This window comes from Melanerpes formicivorus, unplaced genomic scaffold (assembly GCF_026170545.1).
Source record: "Melanerpes formicivorus ecotype bairdi unplaced genomic scaffold, bMelFor1.0.p_v2 SCAF_2, whole genome shotgun sequence".
Lineage (NCBI taxonomy): Eukaryota > Metazoa > Chordata > Aves > Piciformes > Picidae > Melanerpes > Melanerpes formicivorus.
Window position 1 is genome coordinate 3,362,990 of NW_027142354.1, and position 19,317 is coordinate 3,382,306.

The following is a 19,317-nucleotide window of genomic DNA, read 5'->3' on the forward strand; positions in this document are numbered from 1 at the left end:
CCCCTCCTCTTTCCCAATAGAGAGGAGAGGAAAGGGAAGGAGCAAATCCACCAAGAAACAATTTGGAGTTGCCTTAGAAGTAGAGAAGTAAAGAATCTTTCATTAAACAATACATATATATATATATATATATACACACACACACACATATATATATAAAACAATAACAAGAAGGAGGCTAAGGGTAAGGAACAAGGATGAATGGGGAAAGTACGCATACAAAACCAGTCCTTTGGAGTCCTTTGAAGAAGTGTGGCTGTAGCAGGGAGAAGGATCAGGCCTGAACATGTGGCAGGGAGCCAGCAGCAGTCCTTGTCCAGGCAAAGGCAAGAGCCACTAGAGCTAATAGCTGCAGTGTCCTCCTCTTTATAGGCTTGCTGGACAGGGAGGGGGAGTGGAACAGATGAACTCAGTTTCCCAGGGGGAAAACCCTCTCCAGGGAGGGCAATGCCCTCACAAGCCCTCCCCCCTCTGCTTTTAGGATGGGTGTAACCCATCACACTGTGCCTGCAGAGTTGGTCACACTGCATGATCTTGAGGCAGAGGAGAAGAAAAGATCATTACTTCTTGGTTGGTTTTTGTTTGTTTGGTGGTTGTTATTGTTTATTTTCTTCGTTCTAGGATAATAACATCCTTCCCTCTCCAATTTTATTATTCACATGAGATCATACAGTCCAGGACACTTTGTCCTTATAGACAAAATGACAAAAAATAAAAAGCCAAACCAAACCAGCACAGAAATAATTATGTAAGTCAGAAAATGCTACAGTTAATGAGCAGGGCTGCCTGCTTTGCCTCCTCCTGCACTGCCCAAGAAAGTGCCAATAGAACTAGACAGATGTGTGACTTGATGCTGGGCTTGAACAACTTAGTCAATTTTAATCTTTTTTATTTTGCAATAATTATGGAATCAACTGTGCCCTTTCTGTCTGAGGGAGAGTTCATAATTTTGGACATACCTGGGGAAGACAAATGGGTTTTATCGATGTCTTTTCAGATGAGGTTTTAAAGGCACATCCATTGTTTAGGGTCTCGCTGCCCCCCAAGGATGTATTCCCCCCCAGTGCCAGCCCTGGGCTTTTAGCACCTCATGGCTGGGTTTGTGGGAGATCACAGAATTAACCAGGTTGGAAAACACCTTTGTGATCATCAAGTCCAACTTATCACCCAACAGCATCTAATCAACTAATCCAGTCTTTCTTTAAACACTTCCAGGGATGGTGACTCCACCACCTCCCTGGGCAGCACATTCTAATGGGCAATCACTCTTTCTGGGAAGAATTTCTTCCTAACATCCAGCCTAAACCTCCCCTGGTGCAGCTTGAGACTGTGTCCTCTTGTTCTGGTGCTGGTTGCCTGGGAGAAGAGACCATCTGCCTGTCTACAACCTCCCTTCAGGCAGTTGTAGAGAGCAGTAAGGTCTCCCCTGAGCCTTCTCTTCTCCAGGCTAAACACCCCCAGCTCCCTCAGCCTCTCCTCCAAACCCCTCACCAGCTTTGTTGCCCTCCTCTGGACACCTTCCAGCAAGTCAACGTCTTTCCTAAACTGAGGGCCCCAGAACTGGACACAGGACTCAAGGTGTGGCCTAACCAGTGCTGAGTACAGGGGCAGAATGACCTCCCTGATCCTGTTTCCCTGGTGCTGGCTTAGCTGTGGTGCTCACATAAAACAGGGTCCTCTCTTTCCTTCCACCATGAGCACATTACCTTGCTTCCCTCATACATTGGAATGGCTTCCCACTGCCATTATGTAAGAAATGCAAGGATGCTGAATGTGGCTTCAGGGAAAGGGGCTCTCCAAAGGTCCAGGGGCCCAGAAATGGATGTAATTTTAGGTGAACTGATGGGAAAGCTGAGGGACTTCACATGCACAATTAATGGCTCAGCTGAGCCAGGCAGTGTTCCTTGTTTACCTCTATTCCTACACTGCCACGTAACACTAGCCCTCCACCTTTGCAGACCAAGATCTGCAGATTTAGGTGTGTCTGAAGGAGATGATGGTGACACCAGAGTTTCTATTTGCATGCATTACAAAACACAGAGCACAGCCTCCTATTTAAATAGCAATATTTTTTTTTGCCAAAGCACGAATGCCTCCTACAAGGCTTGAGGTGCCCTCAGTTTGCACTGAAGTCACTTGTAACTCAGGGCACTCACCACCTCCTGGGAGGTGCTGAGCGGTGGGTAGCACAGCATCAGGAGAACCAGGTTGGGGCAGCAAAGGCAGAGCTGGTGGATGCTGGAAGGAGTTGTAAGGGCTGGGTGATGGAAGTGTGGTATAGCACCTGCTTTGCAAGGTCTGGCTGAAATCAATGCTATTTAGTCCCCTGCTTTCCTGAGTACCAAACTCACCCACACAATGTAAAAGTGGCATCTCACTGATTAAAGTCAGCTCTGTCTGTTTTGTACCCTCCTTGCTATTATTCATGCTTCACAGCTGGATCAATGTTGGTGTGACACATTGCAGTCCTTCATTTTTCTCTCTTTGGATTACAAGCATCTCTAATGTTTACCTGCTTGGAGAAATACCACGTTTTACCTCATGATGAATGCACTTGGTACTTATTCAGAAAGGCCAGTTTGCATTATGAATCCAAAGATGATGAATGAATTAGCTGCTTGACAGATTGAAGTAAGAGCACGTTGGTGACACCAAGGAGGGTGCCTAGCAGGTCAGTCCCTCACAGATGTTGTAATATTTTTTTCCATGTTAACATTTCTTGATTTCAAAACAATCAAATACTGCTAGTGGGTAAACTTACTAAACAAAGGAGACTGCCAATGGGCCTGACAACGTTTCCTTGGTAACATTTCTTAGCTTTTACCCCCGTGATTGATATCCAAGGATAGCCATTTGCTTTCTGCAGAGGAGCAGGAGAATATGGCTCAATGATTCTCTTTCTGGCTCCTGAAAGCAGACAGAGGAGCAGCAATCCATTATAGCTGATGTGGCTTTACTCATTATTTAAGAAGGAAAAAAAAAAAAGGAAGAAAGAAAACAAAAAGACCATCAACAACCAAGGTAAAAAATAAAAAAGGGGACACATTTCACATGGAACCTGACTCTAAAAACCTCGCTGTACTTGAGAGAAAAACTCTTTAACTTCACAGGGCTTTGGACCAGACTCCTGATGTGTGTGTTTAAGGCTGACCGCAATCTGAAACACATTTCTCTGCTGTGCTCTTTGCTTTCCTTGATTAAAAATCTTTGTGCAAGCAGTGTTTCTTTCTCTGTTTATGCCACTGCTCCAGGGGAGTCCTCTGTACCCCCTGCCTCGGGAAATAAGCAGGCATGAGGTGCTTACTGCTTTGATGTCGCAGTAAGATATCCCCAAATTTAATACAACCAAGGGAAACTGCTTTTGCAAGGCCAATCAGAGCTAGCCAGGAGCGGGTTTAGGTATGTGGGGAAGTCAGGCTGAACAGGTCACCCTTCACAGATGGAAATTCCTTCATTTCTCTCAACCTGCATTGCCTTTCCATCACTCTCCAGCAGCTTTGCCAGCATCCTTGCTGTTTATTTGCAGAAATAGCACTCCCGCCCAAAAAACCCTCCAATGAACCACAAAAACATCTGTGAAAAAGCCCTTTGCAGTCACCCATAGGACAACATATAGAATAGAATAGAATAGAATAGAACAGAACAGCATAGAATAGAATAGAATAGAATAGAATAGAATAGAATAGAATAGAATAGAATAGAATAGAATAGAATAGAATAGAATAGAATAGAATAGAATAGAATAGAATAGAATTAACCAGGTTGGAAAAGACCTTCGAGATCATTGAGTCCAACCTATCACCCAACACTATCTAATCAACTAAACCATGGCACCAAGAACCCCATCCAGTCTCTTCTTAAACACCTCCAGTGTTGGTGACTGCACCACCTCCCCAGGCAGCCCATTCCAATGGCCAACAACTCTTTCTGTGAAGAACTTCTTCCTAACATCCAGCCTAAACCTCCCCTAGCACAGCTTGAGACTGTGTCCTCTTGTTCTGGTGCTGGTTGCCTGGGAGAAGAGACCAACTCCCACCTGGCTACAACCTCCCTTCAGGTAGTTGGCCAATGGCATCCTGGCCTGGATCAGGACCAGTGTGGCCAGCAGGAGCAGGGAGGTCATTCTGCCCTGTGCTCAGCACTGGTTAGGTCACACCTTGAGTCCTGTATCCAGTTCTGGGCCCTCCCTCTTTAGGAAAGATGTTGAGTTCCCGGAACACAGGGCAGAAGCCCTATGAGGAGAGGCTGGGGTTGTTCAGCCTGGAGAAGAGGAGGCTCAGGAAAGACCTTATTGCTCTCTACAACTACCTGAAAGAAAGTTGTAGCTAGGTGGAGGTTGGTCTCTTCTGCCAGGCAACTAGTGACAAAACAAGAGGATACAGTCTCCAGTTGTGCAGGAGGAAGTTCAGGCTTGATCTTAGAAAGAGGAGGCTCAGGGGAGACCTTATTGCTCTCTACAACTACCTGAATGGAGGCTGTAGCCAGGTGGGGGTTGATCTCTTCTGCCAGGCAATCCATGACAGAACAACAGGACAGTCTCAAGCTGCATCAGGGGAGGTTTAGGGTGGGTGTTAGGAAGAAATTCTTTGCAGAAAGAGTGATTGGACATTGGAATGTGCTGCCCAGGGAGGAAGCCTGGAGAGCCTGGAGAAGAGGAGGCTCAGGGGTGACCTCATTGCCCTCTACAACTACCTGAGGGGTGGTTGTGGCCGGGAAGGGGTTGGTCTCTTCTCCCAGGCAACCAGCACCAGAACAAGGGGACACAGTCTCAAGCTGCGCCAGGGGAGGTTTAGACTCGAGGTGAGGAGGAAGTTCTTCACTGAGCGAGTCATTCGTCATTGGAACGGGTTGCCCAGGGAGGTGGTGGAGTCACCATCCCTGGAGGTGTTCAAGCGGGGATTGGACGTGGCACTTGGTGCCATGGTCTAGTCATGGGGTCTGTGTTGATAGGTTGGACTTGATGATCCTCGAGGTCCTTTCCAACCTAAGTTACACTGTGATACTGTGAAGTGTTTAAAAAAAGACTGGGTGAGGCACTTAGTGCCATGGTTTAATTGGTTAGGTGGTGCTGGCTGATAGACTGGACTTGATGATCTCAAGGTCTTTTCCAAACCTGGTTACTTCTGTGATCTGGGGATGGCTAGTGGTCTTTTTTGCTAGTTTCCATCAGCCCTGACGGAGGAGGTGGCCCCTTGCAGCTCTCGTGGCCGCCACATTCCGAGGTGTGTGTGTGTCTGACAGCTGGGAGGCTGGGGGAAGGATTGATGGACGGGCGAAGGACAAGCAGTGGGATCACAGCAAGCCTCACTTCTGTCAGGGAAGGGGCTGAATCGATGAACACACAACAAATCGATGCTGTTGGGGTTTTTTTGTTGGGTGTTGGTTTTTTTTGTTGGTAATGTGATCTTTTCCATTAGGATGCTCACTGCCGCTCTCTTAACAGTTCACCTCCAGCCTCCAGTGCTGAGTGGTAGCCAGGGCCTGAGGAAATGCAGAATTAAAGAAAATAAATAAATATGGATTGTAATCGATCCAGCAAGTTGTATAATCATAAGATACAAGTGGGAGATTTTATTTTTGTAAGCTGAGTACCTTATTTTCTGAAGCCTGAGATACATTCGCACGCTACAGGAGCATTATATTGCTTATAAAATTATCCAGTCCTTTTTATAATCCAGTATCAGTACAGCCTGTCCCAAATAGCTCTTCTTAAGATGCACTCCACGGACACACTCTGTACACAATTATTTCTCTTGGTTCTTCTCCACTGTTTGTCTCATCCAGCAGCTCCCGCTTTCCAGTGACGGATTGCCTCCACCTGCAAACAAGAATAAAGTCTGTTAGTCCTGTCATGACAGCCTCCACCTCCCAGCTTCAGCACTCCTCTTACTGTTTCTCTTTCCTAAATAGAGACATTTTGGGTGGATGGGTTTGGGGTGCAAGGCTGTGTGCACAGAGGAAGGGAAGGGATCTGTACTCATCACTGGTTAGGCCACACCTTGAGTCCTTTGTCCAGTTCTGGGCTCCTCAATTAAAGAAGGACATTGAGACTCTTGAGTGTGTCCAGAGAAGGGCAACGAGGCTGGGGAGAGGCCTTGAGCACAAGCCCTATGAAGAGAGTCTGAGGGAGCTGGGATTGTTTAGCCTAGAGAAGAGGAGGCTCAGGGGAGACCTTACTGTTCTCTGCACCTAGCTGAAGGGAGGTTGTAGCCAGGAGGGGGCTGGTCTCTTCTCCCAGGCAATCAGCGTCAGAACAAGAGGACATGGTCTTGGGCTGCACCAGGGGAGGTTTAGGCTCAAGGTGAGGAGAAAGTTCTTCACAGAGAGTTGTTAGCCACTGGAATGTGCTGCCCAGGGAGGTGGTGGAGTCACCTTCCCTGGAGGTGTTCAAGAGGGGATTGGACATGGCATTTGGTCACATTGGTTTAGCATTCATGAGGTGTTGGGTGACAGGTTGGACTTGATGATCTTTGAGGTCTTTATCAACCTTTTTGATTCTATAATTCTACGATCTGTGGACCCCCTTCCTCTAGCACACATAAGGAGAGTGGCAGCCACACCCTGTGGGGCAAGGAGGGGTCAGGATGCCTTTGGAAACAGAGATTTGTGCAGGGATTCCTTCAGAGAGAGGGGCTGCTTTCTGCTCACAGAGAGGGTATATTTTTCCCAAGATCTGAGGGAAGGCTTCCTCAGTGGACTGAGCTCTAGGACATATTGCTGGGCACTCAGCCTGGTCCCTGCCTACCAAGAATCAGCATCTCACCTGGCACCAGAGAGAGAAGTCTCCCTGGGCTGACAAGCATGTGAGCTTTGGGGTCATCTCCTTCCCCATTCCCTGAAGAAATCATTGAGCACACTAGCACTGGGGGCTGGGTATCCAAAGTGGAAAATTCCAAACTCAGGGAAGCTCAGAGCCTTGAGGGACAAAGTGGTTGGAAAACAATCCCTCTGCTTCCTGGCTTTGCTACAGGCCTGCTGTGAGGCCAGCAACTTTCAGAAAACTCTTTTGTCTCTCATCTGCAGGTGAAGTCTGACTACCTACCTTCATGCCCTCTGGAGCCCACCTGTGGTCTTCACCCTCTGCAGGACTTTCACTCCAGGCATTTACACAGTTGAGCTACTCTCACAGGAGCCTATTTTCTGCCACATGCCTATTTTCACAGGCAACCTGTGAGATGCTGAAACTTTTCCCAGGGAGATTGTGGATGCTCACCCCTCGAAGTGTCCAAGCCTAGGCTGGAAGGGGCTTTCATGTGGATGCTCACCCCTGGAAGTGTCCAAGCCTAGGTTGGAAGGGGCTTTCATGTGGATGCTCACCCCTGGAAGTGTCCAAGCCTAGGTTGGAAGGGGCTTTCATGTGGATGCTCACCCCTGGAAGTGTCCAAGCCTAGGTTGGAAGGGGCTTTCAGCAGCATGATTTAGTGAAGTGTGTCCCTGCCCATGGTAGGAGGTTTGAACTAGATGATCATTTACAATTCCTTCTAACCCATATCATTCTATGGTTCTGTGGTTCTACAGAATGTTCCTGACCACAGCTACAACAATCAGAAGAAGAAAACAAGCCTCACCTTTCAGCATAGATAGTAGTGCAGACAAATGCGTGCCAGAAGCTACACTACCCACTGCACATAGTGTCTAGCTGCTTACTGCACCACAGTGAAATTTTGTCCATGTGCCATGGAAAAGAAGCAGGTTGCTGAAATCCTTCAGGGTCTGCAGAATCAGGGAAGCATCCTTGTATCCAGACCCTGAGAGGTAATTCTGCCACTTCGCTCTGCTGAGACCACCTGGAGTACTGTGTCCAGCTCTGGAGCCCTCAATACAGGAAGAACACAGACCTGATGGAGCAGGTCCAGAGGAGTGCCACAAAAAAGGTCAAGGTGTTGGAGCACCTCTGCTACAAGGACAGGCTGGGGGTGTTCAGCCTGGAGAAGGGGAGGCTCCAGGGAGACCTAATAGCAGCCTTCCAGTAACTGAAGGGGACACACAAGAAGGATGGAGCGAGACTGTTTACAAAGGCCTGCAGTGACAGAACAAGGGGCAATGGCTTCAAGCTGGAAAAGAGTGGATTTAGATTAGATGTTAGGAACAAGTTCTTTACTATGAGGGTAGTAAAACACTAGAACAGGATGCCCAGGGAGGTGGTTGAGGCCCCATCCCTGAAGATATTCAAGGTGAGGCTTGATGAGGCCCTGAGCAGCCTGATATAGTTGGGGGTGTCCCTGCTAACTGGGGGGAGGTCAGCCCAGATGACCTTTGGAGGTGCCTTCCAGCTCAGACCATTCTATGAGTCTATGACTCTTCCAATAGGTCTATGCTTCATAGATGTATCTGCTTTCATATAGAATGGAGGTACCTAGGAAAAATTAGCCTCTGGGATCAAAGTAACATCCAGAACAGATGTTCAAGATCACTGGCTTGCTCCAAGCCCAGCTAGAGCTGAGGTGGCTTTCTCCCATGGTTTTATAAATTACTGCTACCACTAGTTTTGAGGGCAATGTGCAGCCACTTGCCAGAGAAGGTAACTCAGTCTCCAGTGATCTAGTCCTAAACCTTGCAAGGCAGAGAAGGAGAAAGCAAAAAGATGTCAATCCAGAACTCTTTAACATCTTCATTGCTGATCTGGATGAGGGGGTTGAGTCAGTCATCAGCAAGTTTGCAGATGACACCAAGTTAGGAGCAGATGTTAGTCAGTCAGAGGGTAGAAAGCCTCTGCAGAGGGACCTCAACAGACTGGACAGATGGGCAGAGTCCAATGGGATGGCATTTAACAAGTCCAAGTGCTGCACTTTGGCTATGGCAATCCCATGCAGAGCTATAGGCTGGGGTCAGAGTGGCTGGAGAGCTCCCAAACAGAGAGGGACCTGGGGGTGCTGATCGACAGCCACCTGAATATGAGCCAGCAGTGTGCCCAGGTGGCCAAGAGGGCCAATGGCATCCTGGCCTGCATTAGGAATAGTGTGGCCAGAAGGAGCAGGGAGGTCATAGTGCCCCTGTACTCTGCTTTGGTTAGGCCACACCTTGAGTCCTGTGTCCAGTTCTGGGCCCCTCAGTTTAAGAAGGACATTGAGACACTTGAACGTGTCCAGAGAAGGGCAACAAGGCTGGTGAGTGGCCTTGAACACAAGCCCTATGAGGAGAGGCTGAGGGAGCTGGGATTGTTTAGCCTGGAGAAGAGGAGGCTCAGGGAAGACCTCATTGCCCTCTACAACTACCTGAAAGGTGGCTGTGGCCGGGAAGGGGTTGGTCTCTTCTCCCAGGCAACCAGCACCAGAACAAGGGGACACAGTCTCAGGTTGCACCAGGGGAGATTTAGACTCAAGGTGAGGAGGAAGTTCTTCACTAAGAGAGTCATTCGTCATTGGAATGTGCTGCCCAGGGAGGTGGTGGAGTCACCATCCCTGGAGGTGTTCAAGAGGAGATTGGACATGGCACTTGGTGCCATGGTTTATTCATGGGGTCTATGTTGATAGGTTGGACTCGATGATCCTCGAGGTCCTTTCCAACCTAAGTTATACTGTGATACTGTAACTCTGTAGAATAGAATAGAATAGAATAGAATAGAATAGAATAGAATAGAATAGAATAGAATAGAATAGAATAGAATAGAATAGGTTGGAAGAGACCTTCAACCTATCATCCAGCACCACTCAACCAACTAAACCATGCAACCAAGCACCCTGTCAACTGAACCATTGTCCAGGGCTTTGCTGACCTGGAAGAGGAGCGAGGGCTTGATAATTTAAACAGAAAATCAGACTGACTGTTCAGAGTGAGGAAATTGAAGTTAGGCAGCCCCCATTCATATCTAAGAAAAGAGGATATATGCTTTTGTGTGTGCAGCCTGAATTGGTGAAGTAAGTAACCCTTCCTTGCAGCTTGTTTTTTTTTCTCCCAACAATGGAGAAACTGGAAACATGTTGATAAGATAAGCTGGGTGGAGGAGAGGCAAGGTCAGATGTCCCCTTGTTGCTGTCTTCCTGGTTGTAAACATACACTCCTTACTTCCCTAAGAGCCAAAGAAGGACTCAGACACATAAAAAAAAGCTACATTAGCTGTGTCAGACCCTTGCCCTTTCTACCTGGGTGCACATGGCATGTAACTAAGGAAACTAAGCACGCTGCAGATGCCTTGGTTTGAAATGTCTCTGCCAAGAGCTGTTTGAAATGCAGGACTCAAGAAATCCTGACATTTGCAAAAGTTTGGTTCAGCAGAAAAATGAGTCATTTCCCCCCCCCCCCCCCCCCCCCCAAGAAAGGAAAATCTATGGGGAGGGAAGAAAAGGGGAAAAATAATTGCTTGGGGGGGAAAAAAAATCAAACTCTTCCTATTATTTATGTTTTTCCCCCTCCAATGCAGAACAGAGGAACAGCTGCCTCTGTCTCCTGAGGATTTCCCCAGCCATGAGCTGAGCAGCCTCAAATCCCAGCAAACCGCTGCCGGTGCTGGAGCTCCCATGGCTTTAGGCTTCCCACGGTAGAGCTGAGCCCAGCTGGGGATGGGAGAGATTGTCCTTACGGCAGCATCACCTTGAGCTGGCGGGGAACCAGCTCTGCTGCTACTGGGCTGCTTCTGCTGCCTAGTCTAGGTTTTACCTCTTTCACAATTTGGGGGGAAAAGTCTGTTTTGCTGGAAAATCCCTCACTAGTCTTTCTCTATACATTTAGAATAGAATGGAACAGAACGGAACGGAATGGAACAGAACAGAACGGAACAGAATAGAATAGAATAGAATAGACCAGACCAGGTTGGAAGAGACCTTTGAGATAGAATGGAATAGAACATGCATAACATTTACATGCAGTCACTTGCAGGGCTGCTACTTACAAGAAGAAATAAATATGTGTTTGAAGGGATGGGAAAAAACCCTCACCAACACAAACTGTCACATGGTTGCATCCAAGCCCTGAGACTCACTCCTCATCTGTCAAAACTGACCATGGTGGCAGCACTTGTGCATGCTGAAAGAGACTGTGCTGAGGCTCACGGCTCTGCCCGAAATGGCAATGTTTGAACACAAAACACACTCAAAAGATGACCAGGCTGGGGAAGTGCAATGATATGTGAAACCAATTTTTATTAATACCAGCCTGAAAGGCAGAGCCTTGTGCCAGTGAGAGAAAAATCTCCACGCTCCTGGTAAATGAGACCAGTGCCTTAATGATCATTACACTACTAAAACTGTACACTAATACCACAGCAGGTCACGGGGGTTAGAGCAAATGCTCCTTTCTTTGTGTTACATGCTTTTATGTCTTCATTTACTCCACTGATTCTCTCATTACTTCCTCCTCATCTGCTATTCACAGGCGTAATTCCTTTGGCTGACATTCTCCTCCTCTCTCACTAAGAAACAATCGATATTACATCATCTGCCTTGCTGCAATGCTTCATACGCCACAAGATACGTTGGAGCGGGTTCCTCTGGGACTTATTTTCCAGCCCTGCTCCATCTGAATCAGTAAGGAAATGAGGATGCTGTGCAGAGTCCCTAGGTGCGGCTGGAGATCAGCCTGGGCAGCTTGGTGGCCGCCGCTTCAAGCTCGCTGTGTGGGAGGCGATGCCCGGCAGTGAGAAATCCATATGCTGCCATTTGCTCTGGTAGCCTGCCTTAATAAGCTGTTAATGAGGAAAATAATGGAACAAATTAATTGAGCCCACCCATGCATTAAAAAGGTTGATGGAGTTACTGGGGCTTCACCCCTAGGTAATAAAGTAGAATCTTTGTCTTTTTGTCTCCAAGAAAGAAAGAATAATAATAATAATCTGATAACCATGTATTAGTCCTTCCAGCCTCAGAGTAAGAGCAGCAAAATCTGCCCATCCCTGCTTGGTAAACACCTATCACTGGAGCAGCACGGTGGCTCTCAGGGCTGGCTCCTCTCAGCTGTGTCACCATCAATCTCTGGGTGATTAACGCCGGCTAATTTCCTACAGCGCTGCTTGGTGCTGCGGTGGTAGCTTCTGCTCCTTCACATGCTGCTGTCTTGTACCAGGGACCTGTGAAACAGGGCTCTTGCACCATTTTGAGAGGTATTGTCAGCTGGTTCAGGAGGCAGAGCTCTGCTGTGTTTTTCTTATGTTTTGGTGTTTGGTTCCCCCACCACCACCCTCCTCCCCCTTTTCTTTTCACTTTATTTCCTGATTCAATACTGCCTGCCTTCCCTTGCTCTTAACTAGCCAGTATTTCCTACTCCTGGGCTGTCTGCAAAGGAAAGCTATCTAACTCTGAAATTTAATAAAGGCCTCTTAAGTGATTTGGGAGTGCGTAGGAGAGAGAGAGAGAGAGAGAGAGATCTTTAAAAGCAAACATTACTGCTCGGGTGTACATGTAGCTTAATAGGATTTTCTTCTTTGTGAATCTGAGCTCTTAATAAGACAATCTGAGATTAAGGAAGAATGGGAAGATTTTTATTTGTTTAGGTAACCATCTAAGCATGTTTTTGCTGTTTTCAGTGAAAAGGGTTTCAAAGGATGCCCCACACCCTAATACCATTAAGCTGGGGCTGCGATTTTGGCAGCAGATTTTTTTGCAGGAACACTCTTTCCCCATCCTCTGCTGTTTTGCCTGCACTTTTGCTGATTCCTTTACCCAGTCTCTCTGCCAAATGTCTTACATCCTTCTCTGTTGGTTATTTATTTATTTAGTTAGTTTAAAAATCCTCTGAAACCAGGCCACTTCTTTCTAGAGGATGACTGAGAGAGGAGTGTGAAAATGAGTCGCACAAGTCTTACTCATGGTTTCCTCCGTCTTTGTCCTGCTTTACTGGGACAGACTAAAGCTGCACAGATTAAAAGATGCCCACAAGCTACTCTGAGTAAGCTTCTGTTTAGGATCCTCTTTCTTTTTTCCTTCTTCTTCTCCCCCCCTCCACCCCCCCCCAAAACAGGATGCTCTAAATCAGCAGCCCCTGTAAAAGATAAGCAATTTAATTATAGCAACGAGGGGAAAAGCAGAAACGGCTCTCAGACAAAACCCCTGACGATTAGATCAGAAGTGATGTGAAAGGACACCCACTGAGGAAGAAGGAACTCGGCACTGATAACATGAGGCACTACAGCATGGACCTCAGGAGATAATTTCCTATTTTTTTTTCATTTTCCAAAACTAAAAAGCCCAGGAGCTCGCATCAAAGGGGCTCACAGCTTTGCACTGCACGTGTTTCTTCCCCTTTTTAGCCCTCCCTTGCATCCAGGCCTGATCGTGTTCTGATACAGTACAGATAAAGTGTAAGAGAATAGTGGGAAATGCTGTATTTTAAAATACAATTGCTGCAGCATGTCAAAGAGAATTGCAAGGAAACATCAGAAGGGTCTTGACACAGCAAGATAACCGTGCAGCATTATGGCAAGCGAGATGGACTGCAAAAACTCCAGGAGGCAATGCAGAATAGAAGAAATAATTGACTGTAGTCACTCCAAGGAAAGACTGCATCAGTACCATCAAGGGAAGTGAAATGAAAGTGGCTGCTCTATGGTGATCCAAAAAGTAGTTGGAGAGATGCTAAACTGTAAAGGGAAAGTGCTACTGAGTAATGTTAATGTGATGACATAAGTTACAGAATACAGAATACAGAATAAACCAGGTTGGAAGAGACCTTCAAGATCATCGCATCCAACCTATCATCCAACACCACCTAATCAACTAAACCATGGCACCAAGCACCCCATCAAGTCTCCTCCTGAACACCTCCAGTGATGGCGATTCCACCACCTCCCTGGGCAGCCCATTCCAATGGGCAATCACTCTCTCTGTGTAAAACTTCCTCCTGACCTCCAGCCTGAACCTCCCCTGGTGCAGCCTGAGACTGTGTCCTCTTGTTCTGGTGCTGCCTGCCTGGGAGAAGAGACCAACCTCTGCCTGTCTACAGCCTCCCTTCAGGTAGTTGTAGACAGCAATAAGGTCACCCCTGAGTCTCCTCTTCTCCAGGCTAAGCAGCCCCAGCTCCCTCAGCCTCTCCTCATAGGGCTTGTGTTCCAAGCTCCTCACCAACTTTGTTGCCCTTCTCTGGACACGCTCCAGCAAGTCAATCTCCTTCCTAAACTGAGGGGCCTGGACTGGACACAGGACTCGAGGTGTGGTCTAACCAGTGCAGTGTACAGGGGCAGAATGACCTCCCTGCTCCTGCTGGCCACACTGTTCCTGACCCAGGCCAGGATGCCATTGGCCCTGCTGGCCACCTGGGCACACTGCAGGCTCATGTTCTAAAATGGTACAATCAGGCTTCAGATGCTGAAGCCTGATGTATGTGGTCAACATGCTTTGGAAATGATGTAGGAGCAAACAGCTGAGAGTTCAAAAGGCTGGCAAAAAGAAAGGGGCATGGGCAGGTTTCCAAAGAGAGTAGAAATATCAAAACCTACCTGGGCAGATCAGGGATAACAACAACAGAAAAGACACGGAAGAGCTCTTGTTTAGCTGTCCTCAAGGCTAAATATAAGAAAAGGGAGCACCTGAAGAAGTGACAACCATGTTGTAAAACATCCCTAACCCGTCACACAGCTTACCTTGGCAATCCATGTCTTGTGGATATCTCAGAGTTTTCTTGCTGGAGGGCCATGTGGTCAGTGAGAAAATCACTTTTGCAGGGGTCTTCACTTGCCAGCACAACTGTGTAATGACATCCCAGCCTTGTATCACTGCAGCCCAGCCTGCAGCATTTGTCCCGTTGCTGCCCACAGCCCAGAGCTGGACCTCTCCTGGAGAAACCGAACCTGAGGCAGCCTTTGCCTGCAAGACCTCAACCCTCCTGCAGGTTTGAACCTGGATAGGCAAGCACACTGTGGCACAAACCCTTTGGGTGAGGCGTTGCAAAGTTTCCAGAGCCTGAGGGAAAGTCAGGCTATGAGCACTGAGTTCTCTTTCAGTGAGAGCTTTTCGGGCCATAGCCTCTGAGGTGGCTCAGGTGCAGGTGACACCGCAGATGTTGCATTATGTGGCAGCTAACAAGTCTTCTTGCTGAATAAATGAGGCAAGTTGATTACCTCTCCAGCAACTGCCAGCATTATCACAGGGGTAGTAAATTTTGTGGCTCATTATTTGATGAGCTACGTAAGCCCAGGGCATGATCTGCCAGCAGAGACAAGCCAGGCTGTGACATCCTGAGATCAGAGTGACTGCAGGAGTGTGATAAAGTGGAGACACCCAATTCTCTGGTGAAGTGGTAGCACTAGATATTTCTTCTTAGCAGTGAAACAGGTTTGGTGCCTCTGTTTCTGTTTACTTTTCAAGTTTGCTATGAGACATTTAAGCTGAGGCTCGACAATACTCTGGGAAGCCTAATCTAATTGAGGATACCCCTGTTTACTGCAGAGGGGGTTGGACTAGATGGCCTTTGGAGGTCCCTTCACAGCCAAACCATTCTGTGATTCTAGATATCAAGTGGAAGATAGAACAGGCACCAATGGCTTCAGCTTAAAGCTTTAAACATGAAGAGATCTCCCTTAATTTTGGGAAGCAATATACTTGTTGCTGCTGTTTGTTACTGCTGTTGCATTTGCAGTAGCTCTAAACTTCCAGCAGTCTCTAAGACACATGCCAGTTCCTACTGGGGTTTGCTTGTATTTTAAGGTATGATCCTGATTCTCTTTGGATGTGCCTGTGTCACCAAACTGGGTTTTCTGCACTGCACTGGACACATGGCCTCCCAGGAATCCAATCAGTTTGCACTGCAGCTTTGCACTGAAGCAGGCAAAGTAGTGCCCCTGGGAAGGAAAACTCAGGCAAGGAAGACAGGATAATCTGTGTTGGGATAAACTCTCCCTCCATAAGTATGGTAGAGATGGGGATCACCCTTCTCCCACAAGGGTGCTCCAGCAGACCTGGAGTGCAGTCTGTTCTGCTGAAGTTTGAGAAATGCTGGGACAGCCCTTTCAGTGTGGCACATGCCTGATGGACTGCACTGTGGCTGGACTCTCCCCAAAGCACCCAAGACCCCAGCAGTGTGACCCAAGCAGCATACACTGCACCACACTGACTGGGCAATGCAGCACAGACTCTGCCACAGCAACCACAGGCATTCAGAGCACCATCTCCTCTCCACCTGCAACGTGGAGGTGTTGCTTGAACTGACAGAGCTATGCCTCTGCACAAGGCACTACAGGGAGAAACAGTGAGATGTTCAAACACTGAAACACAGCTCCTGTGTGAGGATCAAGGCCAGAGAGAAGTGTTGCCCTGATGGACAGCATGCAGAGGCCAGAAAGAGGTTTTGTACTGATGGACAGCATGCAGAGGCCAGGTGTCATCCCAGATGTCCCAAATCATGCACCATGCTAGGTTGAGGAGATGGTGTGGGAGGAAGGGGAGGGCAAAAATCTCTTCTGCATGCTTCATAGCAGATCTGCCACCGTGCAGTTTTCCAACAGCAATTTTGCTGTCTGCCACTCTCTTGAGGAGTAGATAACTCATGTCCCTGCCTGCCTCCTCCATCAGAGATATTCTAGTCCCTGATGCAATTAATTCTCTGGTCTCCATTACACAGGCTTCAGATGCACTTAAGCCTTTGAGCCTCAACTTGAGTGAAACCATTTGCAAAAGTGAGAACCACTCAAGTGCAGAAGAGTTTACATATCATTTGCAGCAATTGCTTGCATTTCAACTCTGGACTGTGTAGATTTTTGAGCCAAAAAGATTCAGAAACTCTATATGCAGGATTGTTGCATTCTCCTAAAGCAATGAATGATTCATTCCAGTCGTGACTGAAAAGCTTAGGGCTTGCCTACAGTTGGAAATTTACCAAAATAGTTATTCTGGAAGAAGTCTTGGGGTGGAGGCTCTTCTTCTGGAATGAAAGTGCCCACACAGTGTTTGATAACAACGTCATTATTCTGGAAGAGCTGTTCTGCCACATTTGCAAGTGTTGACTTCCTCGTGTCAGAGGCTGCCAAGAGGGTTATCCTTGCTGTAGGATTTAAAAGGAGGAGGTAAGAAAAGGTTTGTTTTGGAGTCTGAGCATAACAGGAGATCTGATCTGCAACTGCATTTTTGGAAGACCCATGAAACTAAATGGGTGGAAACAAGACATCAGATTATTAGCACCAATGTCCTCCACCAAGCTGGAGGCGGAACACTGCAGTGGAACTTAGCTTGTGACCCAGTTTCTAGTTGAAGTTTTCCATCAAAGATTGCCTTGGACCTAAGGATACATTGCTATATTTTAGTAATATTTCTTCCTTGATTCATGGTGCAGTTTGTGGCAGCTCTAGTCTGTGCCTAGGAAAATTTTCCACAGATCTCGAACAGAAAGTAGTAGAATGCAAATAAATTATCGTTGGATGTAAAAAGGGAAATAATGATAAGGACTAAACAACCTATTGGTCTGAAAACCAACATAAAATTAGTTTGCAAACTAACTCTCTTTTTGGCTTCCTTCACTCTGGCAGATACTTGCTGGTGGCTTTGATTGCTGGGCTGCTGCTGACCTTGGCTGCATTGTTTTGTTGTGGCTAAGTACTAACAAACTACTCTCTGCTCTTCTTTCTCTTGTCCCATGTACAGAGGGGAAGGGAGTAAAGAGGAGGAATGAAATGGAATGGAATGGAATGGAATGGAATGGAATGGAATGGAATGGAATGGAATAGGATAGGATAGGATAGGATAGGATAGGATAGGATAGGATAGAATAGAATAGAATAGAATAGAATAGAACAGAACAGAATAGAATAGAATAGAATAGAATAGAATAGAATAGAATAGAATAGAATAGAATAGAATAGAATAGAATAGAATTAACCAGGTTGAAACAGACCTTTGAGATCAAGTCCAACCTATCATCCAACACCATCTAATCAACTAAACCATGGCACCAAGCACCCCATCCAGTCTCTTCTTAAACACCCCCAGTGATGGTGACTCCACCACCTCCGTGGGCAGCCCAGGGAAGCTGCTGGTAACTCCCTGGTTTTGTCCAGGGGGGTTCTTGTGCTGTTCATAAATTGTAAATCCCTGTAAATATTGTATATTTTGTCCATATTCATTTCATTCCATATTTCTAGATTGTACTTTTGTTTGTAAATACAGCTTCATTTGCTTTCCATCTGAGCTAGTCTGGCAATTTTATGCTGGGAGGAATTTCAACCCACTCCAGAGTTGCTAGCAGAGAGAAAGGTCTAGTTTGGCCTTTGCTACTTCTCAACACCCTAATTTCACCACATGCTACCCCCTGCAATGTCATGCAGTGTAGGGTCAGAATACCAGTGGGCCAACATGTCACTTCTCTGAGAACATAAATCTGGGAAGTCCCTCAGATGTTTTGCTCTCTACAACTACCTGAAGGGAGGTTGTAGCCAGGTGGGAGTTGGTTTCTTCTCTCAGGCAACCAGCACCAGAACAAGAGGACACAGTCTCAAGCTGCACCAGGGGAAGTTTAGGCTGGAAGTGAGGAGAAAGTCCTTCCCAGAAAGAGTTGTTGGCCATTGGAATGGGCTGCCCAGGGAGGTGGTGGAGTCACCATCCCTGGAGGTGTTCAAGAGGGGATTGGATGTGGCACTTGAAGCCATGGTTTAGTTTTCAGATGGTGTTAGGTGACAGGTCTCTCAGAGGTCTTTTCCAACCTTGTTGATTCTGTGATTCTATGTTTTGCTTTCCTTCCCCTCCACATTGTCCTGGGTTAACACAGCCTGCTCTCTGCCAACACAAACAATAAGGGAAGGAAAGGAACACATAAAAAATCACCCCAACCCCCCCCAGATTCAGGGTGAAGATAGAGATCTTTACTGGAAGTGTGGTAATATAAGGCACAATTACCTTAGTCTATTATCATAGTTTTAGGGAGTGGACAGAAGCTCTTTACCCCTCCCCAAAGGAGTGGAAGAAAACACTCCATGCAGGATTGGAAAGGTTTGGAAGTTTAAATGGAACTGGAACTACTATTCACAACTATATACAACAGTTCTCTCCAATCTGGGCATTACCAGGATCTCACCAAGCCAGAACCTTCCCAACACCTTCTCCTAAATCAGGCCAAAAACCCCATCCTCAAATCCCATCCCCCTGCCTCCCCCATATCTCTCTACTCCCCCAACCCTCTGGGCCTGAATGGTGCAGAAGAAATTAGCTTTGCCCAGGCTGCTAGCAGGCAGCTTGAGGCTGAAACCCTCCCCTGAAATACCAAACAAGAGATGAGGTCTGGCTGGGAGACGAGAGAGAGAGGAAACCCAGAAGAATTGAATCTGCAGCCACTTTATATAGAAGATAAAGATTCAATAATATGGGATGGAATAACATAATTTCTGGTGCCATCACCCCTGGGACAGAAGGACTGCCCAGTCCCCTGGGAGGACCTCTCTATGGTTGGACAGATATTCCTTAACCC

At 47.0% G+C, this 19,317-nt stretch overlaps 1 long non-coding RNA gene across 1 annotated transcript; it reads right to left on the reverse strand.

Moving 5' to 3' along the window:
- Positions 1-502: 502 nt before the first annotated feature.
- On the reverse strand, positions 503-14,989 carry LOC137446571 (uncharacterized). The gene is made up of 3 exons (XR_010988680.1): positions 14,510-14,989; positions 5,593-5,818; positions 503-5,481 (listed from the first exon to the last, which is right to left on the reverse strand). It is a non-coding gene; the product is annotated as an uncharacterized lncRNA (long non-coding RNA).
- Positions 14,990-19,317: the final 4,328 nt, after the last annotated feature.